The sequence below is a fragment of the Pipra filicauda genome, unplaced genomic scaffold, assembly GCF_003945595.2.
Source record: "Pipra filicauda isolate LSUMZ 115617 unplaced genomic scaffold, ASM394559v2 scaffold207_size1410395_pilon, whole genome shotgun sequence".
Lineage (NCBI taxonomy): Eukaryota > Metazoa > Chordata > Aves > Passeriformes > Pipridae > Pipra > Pipra filicauda.
This window is the reverse complement of record NW_024104318.1, coordinates 563,235-580,088: the sequence shown is the minus strand read 5'-3', so window position 1 is coordinate 580,088 and position 16,854 is coordinate 563,235. Positions and strand designations below refer to the sequence as shown.

The 16,854-nt window shown below is 37.3% G+C and overlaps 1 protein-coding gene across 45 annotated transcripts in view; it reads right to left on the bottom strand.

The window, feature by feature from the left end:
- Positions 1 to 16,854, bottom strand: part of KCNMA1 (potassium calcium-activated channel subfamily M alpha 1) — a 480,406-nt gene that overhangs the window by 424,074 nt on the left and 39,478 nt on the right. The gene's annotated exons all lie outside the window — the stretch shown is intronic.

Here is a 16,854-nt window from a genome sequence, read left to right as displayed (position 1 = left end):
GCGTTTAACTCCTAACATTATTTCCCCTATCTGCTTAAAAATGTCATACAAAAGGCTTATTATAGCTTCCAGGGGAAAATATTGCTGCTTCCCAGGATTTTTAAGAAGTGTTCTTCATATAGAGGAGGCTGGAGAAGCATTTTAACTCTTCTGGATCCCCTGTTTCCATAAATCCCCATGCAAATAATAACTGGAAAAAAATACCTTAGTTTTCTCTTACAGATGTTCAGTATGTTTTACCAACCTCGCCAAAATAATCACTATTTTATATTTCTCTTTTTTTCAACTCAAATTGGTGTCCCACTCCCTGCAGTGGGACATAATATATGCATAATATATGCTTTCATTTTTGTAAGTTTATAACACTAATCAGAAAATTTACTGGATTTGTTTTCAGAAAAAGATACTTATGCAGTGTCAAGGCAGGAAGTTTGTTTGTTTGTTGGGAGAGTGGATGGGAATGGTTTTTATTGTTGGGCTTTTTTTACCTTTCAATCACACTATTAAAAAAAATAAAAACAGTATAAAGGCAGAAAGGCCAAATTTGAAAGTACACTGCTTAGATATGCAGACCTAAAGCCAATTCTGGTCTGTTATCCAGGCAATATATGGCTTGTTTACACTTGTGTGCATGTACTGGAATACATAAATAAGGTTAATGTCTACTAGCCAAAATTCAAATTTGACATCTAACAAGTCTGAATAAGAGCTGACTTTTTTCTTTTGATACATCCTAGAAGCCTTTCTCAAGGCCTTAAATGGTCTTTAAATCACCAGTCAAACGTGTCGAGGACAAAAAATGCTTTTGCTGAACTAAAACATCATCTGCACAACTCCTGGAAACAACCAACCCACCTAACTACAGGCATTGATTTTCTTTTTACACAGAAGAAAACCATCACCACAGTTCTAAACAACAATAGGGAAATGAAACCCAACCAATATAAAGGCATAATGCATTTTAATGATCATTCTGTATTACTGGAATAGTATATATTTATCACCAGTATCTTTGAAGAAAATACTTGAAGAAAATGAAGTTGCTTCTCAAGAAAAAGTCATCTTTAACTGAACGCTAATACTTCAACGAAGGATGCACAGTAATGTGTACATAGCTGTTCTGTGATTCCACCACAGAAATCCTGAGTGCTTAAAAGCTTTTAAATAATAAAGGAAACACATTATAAAACTTATGAAACCTTATCATGTAGCACAGACCTACAAGTGTGTTTACTGCCACTCCAGGAATGGATCCACTGCAGAACAGAAGTTTCTGTCCTCTACAGTTATCCCCAAACTCTTCTCCCCTATGTCAGAAGAACAAGAGGGAGGACTGCAGGAGGGACAAATCTATTATTTCATTGTTAGCCAGATTTCTTCTTCCTTTCCTTCTATAATTGGCACATTTGGGATCCCAGCCACACTAAGACAGTGCCTTCTGCTAAACAGGGACTATAAAAAAAATCAGGATTGACTGGGCACAAAAATGGAGAAGAGTCATAATTAGAAAATATCTAAAATTAAATTTCTGCAGAAATGGGACTCTCAAAGGACTCAGTTTTGGCCCAATTCTGTTACCCTTTACCACCGACTTCAGGAAAATCCAAATTAGGTCAACGTTGTAGAATTTGAATTGTCAACATGAAAATTTCTTTTACTAAACATGTCTTCATCTTTTACTAACTAGTTTTGCATTTTAAAATCTTTCTCTATACTCCTGACATATTGCTGCTACTTCCTTCTTTCAGTGGATTACTGCAATTCCAGTAATGACAAGAGCAAGTTATGTGGGAGTTGCAACACATGTTCTCAACACTGATCAAATATTAAGGCAGGCCAGACCCTTTTCATCAAAAGTATTGAAATGGAGTTACCAAACCACTTGCTTTTAGTTCGGGCAACACACTGTGAAGGGCAGTGACTTTCAAGTCTCCTCTATTATACAGGCCTTTCCATTTCCTCATCTACCAGGATTTTCTAAGCAGCTCAGAAGTGGAGGGGGGAAAGAATATGTGATGCATCCTCATTATTTTGCAGTGAGTTATGCTAAAGCCACCATGAACCAAGGCTGAACTCCCAACAGCTACTAGGATGCTCCTGAAGACTGGCCAAGAACACTCACTGCAGGGTTTGGTCTCTAATTGGAGCAGCAGTGAGAACTACACTTCATTAACATCAGGGCACCTCTGAGATATCATCTGATGCATGGTCTGTTCTTTACTTCCCAGAATGTGTATGTTTTCAGTTCTAACACTTTATTTATAGCAGAATGAGAAATTTTTTCTTCAGTTGACATTATTTACATCTTGCAAGTTTTTCTCAATGACATTTACTCATCTTTAATTAGATACTTAAATGTTTGGTCTGCCTGGCACCACTGCTAATGGGCCGTGAAAAAAAGAAAAGAGTAGAAAGCAACAGTCCTTGTTTTTTCTTAACCTCAATTTCAATTTTGTTTCCACAGGTTGTGGTTTAACCCCAGTCAACAACTAGGTACTGTGCAGAGGCTTGCTTGCACACCTATCTCTATGGTGGGATGGGGCAGAGAATTGGAAAAACAAAGATAAGAACAGTTTAATAACTGAAATAAAGTAAAATATAATGATAATAATAATAACAATGAAAAGTGAGATAACAAAGAGAAGGTAGATAAGAAAATAGAGTAATAAAGACAAGTGATGCACAATTGCTCACCACATACTGGCTGATGCCCAGCCAGTCCCCCAGCAGCAATCAGCACCTCCCAGTTTATATCCTGAGCACGATGCTCCATGTTATGGAATATTCCTTTGGTCAGTTCAGGTCAGCTGTCCTGGCTGTGCTCCCTCCCACAGCATCTTGTACACCTGCTCGGTGGCAGAGTAGGGGAAACTAAAAAGTCCTTGAGTTAGAGTAAGCACCACTTAGCAACAACTAAAACATCACTGTGTTATCAACATTAGTCTCATACTAAATTCAAAATGCTGCACTGTACCAGCTACTACAAAGGAAATTAACTATCTCAGCCAAAATCAGGACACCATAATACTTTGCAGTTCGAGAGTCAAACAGCAGCTCTAAACCTGAGCTAAGTCACTGAACAGGTTCTAGTGTTGCTCCTCTCAGTGACATTTAGAATTGGGAAGGGAGTGCTGTCTTTTAAAAAGGATCTACTAGACTAACATGGATTTTTTTTTATTTTTCTTTTAGAACCAATGGGGTCAAAATAGATGGCAATTTCTCCAGTCTCACAGGCCTCTTGCAGAAATGACTAACAACTGCTGCTATTAAAGGACTTAACAGAGAAAGCATTATTCAAGATCAGGAGATTGCTCTAGCAGATTTTAAAACCTGAACATACATAAGCTCTGCAGTCAAATAAAGAATCACTCCCTGTCCTAGACATGTATCTATGCAACTTTATTTATCCAAGGCAGATGTTTCACTTACTACAAAATATACATCTCGTTGTTCACTTCTGACACAAATTGGTTTTGCCAATGTGCTTAAAACAGCATAGGAAGAGTGAAGTTAATTACATCATGCTTTTATGCTCCTGAAGTAATATTTTATTATTGTAGATGATACTTAACCATCTATTTGGATATTTTTTCATAACCTTACTCTTAACTTCTTTGATTTTGCCAAGACTCCAGCACTTCTGGTAACCTTTCAGCTAACACCTTCAGAGGGTAAGAGGTATTGCTTAATGCCTGAAACTTTGTTTTCATGAAAGACACTCAAGACAAATATAGTCTCAGTGTAGAATGTCTCTCTTCGTGATGGAGGAGACTCAATTCACGATTTCTAGATCTTTCCCTGTCATATAGATTTTTGCAAAACCTAGCTCATAATTATTTCAGTGATGCTCACTAGAACTGCATCCCTGACATTATTTCAAGAAATAAATTCACTATTGTTATTATTCCTCTTTTTCTTCACATATGTTACTCTTTTTCAATTGTTTGCAAGACCCTTATTTCCAATAGTCTGTTCAACAGTTAGAACCAAAGAAATTCAACTCAAATTTAAGTTGCTCAGAAACACTTAAAAAGTAAAATGCACTCTAATGTCATCTTCCAACTGTGTTAACAGAAGAGAATGTTTTCCATCAGGATCTCCAAAAACAAAAGGTACAAGCTGGAATCATCATCTCTATTAACATACTTACAATAGACACACACCTAAAAGATTAACTTGGCCAGACAAATGGATCTTAACTTTGATACTTCAAGACAGCAGGGTTCTGCTTCACTAGACAAGACAACCTCATCTCACCACTGTATCAGTTTGTCCACTTTTCTCAGGTTTGTAAGTTACATAAAATGATTAAACGAGGGTCTTTACTTTCTTTCATATAAACCTATACCCCAGTTTTCACTCATCAATGACAGTCTTCCATGGAAATGAAACTGCATAAGGAGGTATCACTCTTCATCTGTTTTAAACATTTAAATTAACATAAATTATCTCTAATCTTTAACAAAGTAAAGAAATTTTACAATAGACAAAAGTCAGTTTCAGTATGATTTGTGCAAATATACAACAGACAGGATATTAGGAGATTATGAAAGACTCATTATGAGTATTAGATGCATATCAGGTCTATACGTTGAGGTTACAAATAGTAAGTGGGGTAGCAGCTATTCCAAATCACACTGATGTCCAGCAGAAATATATTGTATGTAATAAGTTAAAGTGTGGATCAACCACACGCAAAAAACGCATCTGATTCCCACTGTTTTGTCACTGAATTAGTCATCAGCAATTCCTCCTGCAATGCTTCTGAAGTTTCCCACACCGTGGTATATTTTCAGAGCTTTCTGAGTCATTGGGCCTGGAAGGAGACACTCCCGAGTACATTATCTCCCTGAAAAAAATGTCAAGTCACACTAAACAGTATTACCATCATAAAGTACATGCTTCCCAGTGAAACCCAAATACAGCTTCAGAAGGAGAAGCCAAGAGGAGGAGAGGGAAAAAAAAATAAAGAAGGGAAAAATAAGTCCCTCAGCCATAGCAAATTTAAATATGACAGCACTGATATTTGTGTTGCTATTTTGAATACAGTTCAGTCCATTTCTCTAGCATATCATCAGCAAATCCCAAAAGCACCAATTAAGCTATTTCATTTTTATTATTGTTAAACTGAAATAAACTGGAAACTGGCATTTGGGCTAGATTATATCACCTTTGGTCATGCTAAGTAGTATCTCATCCCTAAACAGTTTCATTTTTTGTAATTTGACTTAATGAGTGCTTAACAAGAGTTAAAGTATCATTCAATAAAACTAAGAGTATGAAAAAAACCCCTCTTATTCTTATTTATGCCATTTTTGTGTGGCATTTGTAGATCTGCTCCCAGTCAAATGAAAGTTGTTTTATTCTCCTCAAAGAAAGCAAGTAAGATGGTAAGTAAAATGGGTTATTAGGTAGAGAAGCAACTTCAAGGAAAGAAGTGAGGACCACTATAATAGTGAAACAGAAGGTGCACTAGAAACTTCCACCACTCAATATCCCATCCCCTTTATTCACTGCCTGACAAGTTATTTGCTGGTATAAGAAAACATGAAAAACGTGGAGTTAAGCACTCAGGCCGCGAAATTCAATCATGGATTAACACTGGAATAGTCAGCCTCTGCATCCACACTTGGACAACAATTCACAGGTATATACAGTAACTACAGAAAGTGAAAAAGGCATATCCACAAAACTGTCCATTAAAACCTTGAAGTATTTCTCATAAATCACTAAACAAATAAAATTCTGTATGTTTAGTTGCAATTTTACTTTTATCGGTTCAGTTTATGTTTTTAGCTTGTTTACAGACATTTTTGTTATTTACCACATTTAAAGACACCATTCTTTTGCTCCCAGGAAGCAACTGCAAGCTGATTCTTACAGAAGTGAGATATGTAAGTGTCTAAGACACATAATTTTGTGTTCTCAGTTTCCTAAATATTAACTTTGCATACTATCAGTAAAAAACATATCTCAAACAATATTCAGTGTCACAGTTAAGTTTTAGTATTCTCATATAAGACAAAGATTATCTTCTGAAAGACCAGCATTAATTTTTCTTGCAACCTCTCCATTCCCACCAGTCTACCATTCAAACATCAACTGAGCATAAAAACAAAAACCTTTTAAGAGGAACCAAGTATCATTACAAACACATCTCTAAAGTACGTCATTTAATCTAACAGAAAAAACAGAGAATCTCTCCACTCACTGCTTTTATGAGAGAAGCTGTCATAGCAGGGATGAGTCATGCTGGTTTATCAAAGATGTTCCAGATCAGGCCATCTCATTTTTGGTAGCACTTAAAGGATTTTCAGAAAGCATTTGAATACTATATATCAAATATATTAACACAAACTAGCTTAAATTGACATAAGTAAAGCTAAGCTGTCACACTACTGAAAAACAGAACAGGAAAGCATGATAAGCAATTTGAGGAAATTTTCTATCAGTAGGCCAGTGAGACTAAAGAATAGAAATAAATATATGTATTAGCAGCATGTGTACTAGTATATCTTATGACAAAAAAAGAAAAACTCTCTAGGCTTCTGCAGCTTGCTATAAGATCCAGAAGAATTAGGCTCTACAGCTATGTTTTCTTTATCCACTACTTTTCTTATATAGGCTTTCATTAACAAGCTCTTACATTTAACTATTTGGGGGGTAGGAGTGAGCTCCCTGAATTTTTCCTCTGTCTAAAATTCAAAACTGGAAATAAAAATATGATTTCCTTCATGATATAAGGACAATGCAAAACAAAACTAAGAAGCTGCCAAGGTTAAAAAAATAAACAGACATAAGCCCAATCAGCAAGTGAGAGTTTGAATGTCCCTTTCCAGAGTTAACTTCCTTTGATTGATTCCTATCTTTCTTTCCTGCTTATGACTAAGTTACCTGGATGAGTCTATGTGCTAAGTAGGGCTTTGCTACTGTAAGAATGTGTTCATCTCCTCCCTTCTGGAATTCTGCATATATTTTTATGGTTTCTGCTCTATGTCCTATCAAGTCACATGTTTGTATGCAGTACACAGCAAAAACACAAATGTAGTAACTGCTTTTTTAAAACAAACAGCCCAAACCAAATGAAGAGAAAAAGAAGTCTGACTTTGCATATTGCTAAGTAGGCTGGGAGGCAGTGGAAGAAACAACCAGAAATTGAGAAAATGCAGAATGACAGCCTTCCACCTCAAGAAAACCATCACTGACCTTCAAGACGCTTCAAGTTATTAATTGTACCTTTGCAGTACTGTAAGTCTCTGAAAGGTTCCATAAGGTTTAGAATTCTAAACTACTTCAGGGATGCTTCCTAGCAAAGGGCTGAACTAGTCTGTAGGTGCAGCAGCCAAATGATTTAGACCTGAACAACTCCCCTGAACAACTCCCCTGTTGATCAGTACTAGTTATTGATGTCTCCCTACAACCTGTATGTCAGTGAGGAAAAAAAAAAAAGTCTGCTGAGGACATGATGAACAGCAACTGGCACACAAAGCACACCAGACCTTTTCAAATTGTCTTCCATAGGCCATGTGTACCCATGGAATACACTGCAGGACAGATGACAAGAGCCTGATTATTTTTCAGGAGTAACCCCTTTGCATTTCTACCTAATAACCATGATTTGCTGCACCAGCTGTGAATTTCTGTATTAATATAAACTACACAAACCAATGTTGTTTTGATAAGGAAAGCAACACAGCTGCAGGTCACAAGGGGAATGGCATCAGAGGTAAATGCTTCCACAGGTAAATGAGAACAGTAAACTTCAGTGATAAATTTGCACAGACAGTGGGAGGAAAATCCTCATTATTGTATTCTCAACAGCTGTCAATCCTTGTCAGTGATCCAGTTAAACCTTAAAAAAGAAATTTCAAAACAATGTGTTCTGCTGACTATCACAGCATTAATCAAGCAAAGGCAGTACAGACCTGGATGTATATATTGTGATCAGAGGGACAAATAGTGGTAAAACCAAAATAAGACAGTGGTTCATGGAATGGATAGGCAAAACTGACCCCAGAAGCTAGAATTAAATCATTCCCAGTCATGTGTCTTCCATAGAGATTATTATACTAATTCACATTTCAATACCTATATATTCTTTAGCCCTATCACTAAAAGAACTCTTCCCCAGACATATTTAGGAAGTGTTATCTGCATTACTATATGTTTTTATACCTGTTCTTATTATGAACTGCTGTCCTCAATTATCTTAGATTGCAAAGTTATTAATGCACAAGTGTACTAAATATAAACAACAACAAAAATCACAGTGTGGAAAAGAGCAAACTTTTTTTCCATTACAGCATGGCAGGATCTCTTATTCTGAGATGCATCCACGAATTTTATTTCAATACTATCCTTCTAGAAGATGTTCACAGAAGAATCTGTGTTTTCTTCACACTTATATAAAGTACTGCCCTTATGGGTAGTACAGTGCAATCAGTGCAATACAGAAACAACAGAAAGCTGCTCTGAAAAACAGCCTCTGCTAATCCACAAATCATGTTCAGAAACATGGCAACTGAGTAAATATTCATACATAAGACACCCTAATAAAACGTCTCTGTGCTAAACCAGAGGGAAAAACTATCATATTTTAAATGCTTTCCTTCCCATGTCTACATACTGCCTTTGTATTGACTAGGTCACATTATGCCACTATTTGTTTAAATGGGTTCTGAAAGCAAAATATTCAAACTAAAACATCAACTCATCAACGCAGGTCTAAATTCACCCTCTTCAAAACACACAGCTTCTTGATGTACTGAAATTCCTTCAAGCACTATCTATTCTGCACTGACCAAAGACTTACTAGGCACAGGTATATGAAATGCAGAATTTCTATTCTATGGAAAGATCTACATACATTTCTTATTTACATCTACATAGATTTTTTAATAATATTTTGTTTCATATCAAGTGTGGAACAGAAGCTAATGCAAAGCTGGGAAGCAGACCTTAGAGCCCAGCTGGTGTTATGGAAACTTCCCTGTCTGACCATGCTGGAGCCACTCCAGCAGTCACATTCATACCATCTGAGCTGGGACCAAGGCCCCTTTGCAGCTACACACCTCATGCTCACAACAGGCAGACCAGGCTTCCTCACTGGCTAGACCCCAGGTTCCCTACAGCAGAGTCTCTGACATCTCGATCCTTTAAAAAAGCTTGGGCTTTGATACCCTTACAGCACTTTTATCCTCTCACAGTCTAACTGTGGCCAAGTCTGGGGTCCTTGGCTCCTGCTGTGCCTCTCAGTGTCCCTCACCTGGCCCGTCCCCAGGCTCTCTCTTGTACTAAGAGTCAACAGTTCATGGACTCTCATCAAGAGTTCCTGCCACCCAGAGCTCATCCTGCAGTTCCCACAGCAGTTCCCGAGCTACCTGCATTGAACATATTCCTCAACACTGGTTCTGTGGTTCCCAGTGCTGTGACAAGGACATGAGTAGACCTGCAACTCTCAGCCAGGAGTAAAAGGTGCTGGAAACTTGAAATACTTCTGATGAGCTGACAAGAAAGAAGGCATGTATTTTTAAAAGTCATACCACCTTCCAGAAGATGCCTGTCAAGAACAGACACATTTCAGTTTGAACTAGTGCTTTGTGACAAAAGGAACATATTTCACTGGAGCGCTCCTGGTGAGCTTTGTTCAAGGTAAGAGAGTAAATCTATCAGAAGTAGTTTTAAAAAAAGCCAAGTACTTTATTAATTGCACAAAGCTAGGCTAGCACCTTGCTCATTCAGGTCCAGAAATACCAGTCATGTCAGTTAACTCTTAGCAAGCAGTTCAAGAAGGTCAGAAAACCCCCATGCTTGCCAATCCCTTGACAGAAACACTGTGTATCACACAAGGAACATGATTACTCCTACTGGAGTCACCCTCATGCTCTTCTGAAGTGATCAGGTGCTTCACTGGCCCACGGAAAAAAGCCCCATACAAGAGTCCCTTGGGTTGCTGCTCACACTGACCACACCACGTTAGTGGCTGGGAGGAAAACCACAGCAGCACTGCAGGGATCAGGTGTCAGGCATGGGACTTACAAGGACAAAAATTAATGTTTCTGTCTGTTGTTGGTTTGTTGAGATTTTTTTGAGGGAAGGATTTAATATAACGTACATATCATTTACTACACTTTCACATTGCTGTAAGTCAGTAAACTTCCGCAAATTATTCCTAGCTTTACACTAAAATTAGGTTTATACCAGAATCCAGTACATGCCCTTGTCAAGTCTGTCAGACACCAAATCAATTCCCTGACAGTTTTTCCACAAAATTTCCCCATACCAGTGGCCTGCAGATGTCAAATCAATATTACTAATAAAATTAAAAATATGATGTTGAAAAATAACATAACTATGTTTTCTATGGACTTCTATAAATTCAAGACAACACCCCGACCTTTTCTTACTTTTCAAACAAATTATTTTTTTCCTTCTTTCCTAGAACAGACAAACAGCATAATTCCTATCTTGATTACATTGTATGCACTATGTTGACCTCATCCTTTCCCTCTTGATACACAGGTATAAGAAAAAATAAGTTTACATCTTGATTTCTGCCTTTTTTTTTTTGAAATGCACCCTTGTTAAGCAAGCACTCACATATTTTACATCTGAAATAGAAGATATTATGTTCTACATCTTTGCTTTGCCAGCTGGCACTTTAGCCAGATATCTATTGATGTTATTTCTCATGTTCAAGAAATTTCCTTGAAGCGACACAAATTAAACTTTTCTCTAATTTGTAGGAACTAATACCTTCTGGGTTCTGAAATCTTAATGACAGTAAATAAAGTGGCCCTTTTAGCATGCTAAAAGCATAGGACTTCAAAACCCTTTCACAAGATGACAGGAAAAATCAAGAGTTCCTGGAATGGTAACCCCACTATTCTGGCATTACCAGATCAGGGCAAGCCTGCTTCTTCAGATGTTCAGTCTTACATTCACCTCCCTTTTTCTACAGCAGGCAGTTCTACAGCAGCAAAGCCCTCTAATTTAATTTCTGCCCAAATTCTTTGACAACTAAAAACTCAATGAAAATTGAGTTTAACTCAAAATCCCATAGGCTACTACGGAAAAAAATCCATGTAGAGTATTAAATATTCAAGTCATAACTATAGACAGGCACTTGCTTCATAGTAGGAAGACTAAGTTTAGAGGGGATATCATACTACGTGCCTTTATTAGTGAAAACTATTTAGGTTCATACACTGCCTAAAGGGCTATGATTTCAAAATGTTGCCCAAGATGCCGCTTTGATGATTTATTTTTCATTAAGTTCAAATGCATCATTTTCAGACCTTGGTTAGTTGTTGCTAGGGTGGGATGCAAGCTGACTGGTTTTTTGTTTTGTTTGCAGTTCTTTGGGAAGATGATGTTAATCAGGTTTCAGTGTCTGTTCTTTGCAGAGACAGCTCTGTTTATATTTCAGTGCTTTGAATTTCTCTGTTGAAGTGAATTTAGACCTCTGTGATAAATCCCTCATTTTTTAAACCTGGAAGCTACTCAACTGAATGATATGTACATACACAATATATACACATACATAAGTTTCTCTAAAAGGAAAAAAAAATGTAGGTTCACTTTCCTGAGTTTTCTTTCATTGGGACAGGCAATACACAGGCTAACCTAACTTCTTCTGACCTGTTAACGAGACCTCCTTTTTTCCACACACATTATGTATTCTGCGCTAATTAAGAAAGAAAGTTAAGCTGCACTTTGTGTAAGGCAGTCTGCTTGCCTTGAGAATAGGAGCTGCACTTCATCTCCTCTCCAATCAATAATCCATAAACTGGGGTTGAATGTGCAGGCTGTTTGCCAGTCAGCTGTAGCTGAAATCTCTTTTCTAAGCCTTTCCTTTTCTTTCAATCAGCTCTGCCCAAAGGAAACATTTGAGATGAAAAAAACAAAACCTCAAGTCTTTCAGTACTCTAGTTTGTCATTTATTCCCGTACAAACCAACTGTTTTCACATGTAGCAAATGCAGACTTAAATGAATCCTGGGAAAAAATCCTGGGCCGAGATGGGTTTTGTCCAGCCTTCCACTAGAACTGTGCAGGTTCACTTTGAAATGCAGAACCACACATAGCACCTTGTGTGAAGGTTTAGGTTTTAGTTCCAAAACTATTAAATCTCAAGAGGTTTATATACCTGCAACCTTTCAACTTTACTGGTTTTTATTAGGTATACAATGCACACACGGAAGTTTCCTTATAAAAATTTCTGTGCCTTCACATTTACATTAAAATTTACCACAGCACAGGCAAATTTTGAAAGTTTTCTTTTAAAGCATCACTTCAGCATATTTGGCTTTGAAACTCTGGCATTCCTGTAGCTATTACAGCTGGTTTTAATTAACCATTCAGGATAGTGAAACCTTTTCCAATGACCTCAGAATTTAAAGACAGGTATGCAGTAGCTGTATTTCATTTTTTAATAAAGTCAGTAGAAAACCCCAAAAAGCAGTAGAATAGTATCATAATGATGATAAAAAAGATTAAAGAATCCAGAAAACTAGACTATTAGAAGTATAAGAACAAAATAAAGACGTATACCTACAGCTCCCATACAAGAAAATCTCTTCAATACAAGATTTCATTGGGAGATGGAAGTGTGTGTGTACACACAAGACATTACTAGTGATAGCTTGAATTGTAATTGTTACTTGATCTTTTCCATTTACCTTAAGATAAGAAAAGGAGAGATGGGGGTGGGAAGCAGTCTTACAAGTCTTTGTAAATTTTTAATTTGAAAAAGTGCTATTTCAGCTGCAGTGACAAAATTAAATCTACCTTTGAATTTAAATTATTTGTTAGATCTTGTGCTATAGTAAACATAACATCTGAAGAAGAGATTCATTGAAGGGTTATAAATTCACTCAAAACATTTCAGTGAATAGTATTTCCAATAAAAAGTTGTTTCTTGAAGGGATTCTTGCTTTCAAGTTTACTCATGCACCTGAGTTAAGAAAACTGAAAAGTGGCTTCCAGATTTATCATCCATTGTAATAATACATACACTTCAAGCAACTAGCAAAGAAGCAACGATACAGTTTTTAAATACAGTACTAAGATCAAATTTAACTTTAGAAGAAAAGACAGAAAAAATATGAAAGGGGATAACACAAGTTTCCTTGATATTTATGGTTTGTTGTGAGGTACCTACTAGATTTACAAAACTTATTTCTGCATGTAACTAATCTGCCTACCAGTCTAGCATTCCTATCTCTTTACAATAATTCCAGCTTATCTATCATTACTCAAATTGTAACTTTGGAAATATAGAAAAAGTGTAGCTTATCACACCTGTTTCTGTACAAGTCCTGCCATGGGCACTTGTTAGTTTTAGTTCCCACACCACTCTTTAAGACCTGAAACATGGCACTCCAGAAGAAAACTGAAGAGATCCAGTATTCCCATCACCTTGCACCATTTCTCAGTAACTGCCACTTTCTGCAAAGGTCTGGACTCGGTCGTTAATCTAATGAGAGACACAGAGGATGTCACACACTTGAAGGGCAGCACTATTGCCTCCCCACCATGTTGTGTCAGATGACCTCCAAAATGGTATTAAAAGGTATACATATGGTGCTGTTGCTTTGGTGTTTTAAATAAGAGGCCAATTCCTGCTCTAATGGTGAAAAATAAAATTAAAATCAACATTTATCACCCAAGGAAAATGGGAAAAGAAAACTTTCAATTAAAATAGGCTAAATAGGCTTCATACAAGGAGCAATCTATACTTCCCCCCTCCCAGACACAAATATCTTAAAAGAAAATCCCACATTTCCTGGAAATACTGGTGGGGTTCGGGGAATTCAGGATCTCCCCATCTTCTCAGATCTCAAGACACCCTGCAGATATTTAAAGCTGCACCAAGAATAGTATCCAAAAGGGATGATTTAGATTGTAATATAAATGCACAGCAGGATACACATCTCCATGAGGCAAACAGCTAAGCCTGTCAACATCTGCTGCAGAGAACCTGACTGTGGGTTAGAAGCTCCACAGATGCACTTGCCACAGGATGTAAATTAAAAATATAAAAATTCTTAGGGTACAAGTACAAACATAAAGGAAGGGGGATGGCATTAAAGCTAGGAAAAGAGATCAGGTTTTACATTTTTCCAAATGAGTTCATGCTCACAATTCTAAAACACTTGCCACCAAACAAGTCATACATACTTCTGGCAGACAGACATTGCCTTTGGGACACTAACTTCTATTTTTGATTTCTAGGGCATTGTTCTATCCAGTGTGCAGGCGAGGACAGGGAAATTCCTTAAATGAAACCCTACTGAACACTAAAGCCATTCAGCATTGAAGTTATTTCTGGTTGTAGCAAGAAGGAGACCATACATTTTATTGAGAAAGCAATCAATTGCCTGTGTAAGAGCTGAAAATAGTTATCTGCTTTTACAAACATCCCCATCACAACAAACTCAACTTGCTATATTTTTACACAGTGACATCATGACATAATTTTGCTGCTGTGGTTGCATGGCATATAATGATATCTGGACTGTAGTTACACATGATGCAGCACCTATTTGGACAACATGGCCACAGTACTGGATGATGAAGAATTACACTACCTATCCAACATTACTGAAAACATACCTGGAAGGAGGGAGACTAATGCCCCTTTAAACTGAAGGTAACCCAAGGAGAATGACAGTTTTGAAGATTATATTCATCAATCAACAACTTATTTCAAAAGTAATCATTAAAGAGACTCTGCTGGGACAGCAAAATGCATGCTCTTTCTCCTTCCCATCTCAGCCCTTACTGCTGTCCCCATTACCATTCATACTTTAGAAGAGATGCTAAAATCCAGTGCAAAGGGAGGGAAGGGGGAAACCCCACTTATTAAATAACAGAGTTCTATTGAAAAATAAGTGTGTAGCCTCTCCCCAGATGATGCCTTATGCACGCAGAGGATCACCTGTTCCCCCCTGGGCTGGGCACAGAGCCCTGCCTGGGCAAAGGGCACTTGCAGGTTCTCCAGGAGCGGGTAACAGCAGTGGGGTTCAGAACCGCGCACTCCGCGCGAGAAGATTCCAAGATCGGCAAGGACAGCTTCACCTTACAGGAGAACTGCTGCCATTCCCTTCAGCCCGATGATCCGAAAACTTCACGTGGTGAGAAGCTCTTCTCGCCACAAGAACGCTGTGAAATATTTCTTAAAGTTTCCAGTTCCAAGAGGCAGAATTTCTGGAGCAGCCAGATGCTGGGAGGAAAGCCACTACACCTGTGCCTCAGATAGAGCCAAAGTCCAATGCCATGCCAAGGAAATATGAAGTCCAAGCAAGTATTTTGTCATCCTGTTTTTACAGTTTAAACACCTCTAAAGAAAACGTTAATTCATTTACAAAATATACAGCTTCTTTTTTATTTATTTTTTAATTTATCTACCAACATAAAGACTTTATGTAATGAAGCTTTGAATGAAATCACAGTAATGTTTCATTATCTGCTGTAAATAACAAATGATCTACTATCTTGGAGCCTTCACTGAACACTGGTCTACTAAAAACTCAGGCAAAGAGCCAAATTCTGGATTTGTGAATATGCATGTGCCTCTCACCAACCTCAGTGTGAGCCACGTGAATGAATCTCTAAGCTGAAGCTGGCTTTAGTTCATGTTTTAAGCCTAATGAACTGGTAATAATCAAATGATTTGCTCCATTTTTGTCTTGTATATTTAATAAGACATAGTAACAAGAAAATTAGGTAAAACAAATGGAACGCAAACAAAAACAGCTACTCACTGATCTTCAGTATCTCTGACAAAGTCAAAGGACTAGACAAATTTTGGACCAAAAAAACATCCCAGGAATCAGGTTATTGATTTTTTTTTTTCTTTTTTATTTTCTGTCCTGTGCTGGATATAATTGAAACTGTTTATTTATTGCATATAAGAATAAGGTAATACAAAGCAATTCATTTTGCTTCATTTGAGTTCAGTTTTACTTACTACACAGAAAAAAAAACCTATTAGAAGAGTGTCCCACCAGCCATAAGAACCGAGGCAGAACAGTGAGAAGGACTGAGACAGGATTGAGTACAAATAGTAGGGAGAAGAGAAAAAAAGTACAAGTGCAACCTGACCAGCACAAGGGAGAGGCAAAATAGCAGGTACCAGATGCAACTCCATTCTCTGAACAAAGGACATGAGACTGAATTTCTCATATTGTTACTACATCACGATTTGACTTCCTTGAGTGTGCTTTACATCTTTTCTATACACATACAAACACACACACTCACCTAACAGGATAGCTACACTGCTAGAAACTGCCACAGAAACCAGTTATAAGCATGGATTAGGACTACTGGGATACCGACTGTGGTCTGAAGTAGGACTGCATGCTCAGTGTCCTAGAAGGATAAAACCTCACCTATATTCTTCAGTGCTAATATCAGATCTGTATTTCATTATATACTTTCAGCAAGACTCAATCTTCTGGCTTATCAAACCTACCACGTTTGTTATTTGTTTATTCTTTGTTAAAGAAAATTAACATTTCTTTGATTTACTGCAACTTTCATAATAAATCTGACAAACTACTGCACTACTGCCATTTATACTCATCTCAAGGGGTATCTTCAAATCACTGCCATTGATTTCTATTTTAAATCACTTGCCATTTAATGTCCCCTTGAGGAAGTTTTGGCACATATAAACACAATTATTCCTGATTAATTTATAGAAACTAATTTAATTGAATAAGTAATGAGAGTTTCTTTTCCCAGTTGGGTAGGAAAACTGAAACAAAATATCCCTTGAGAAGATGCAATAAAATTAAAATCTTTATAAACTAGGGACTTCCTATTTTAGTGTATACAGTGGAAAGTA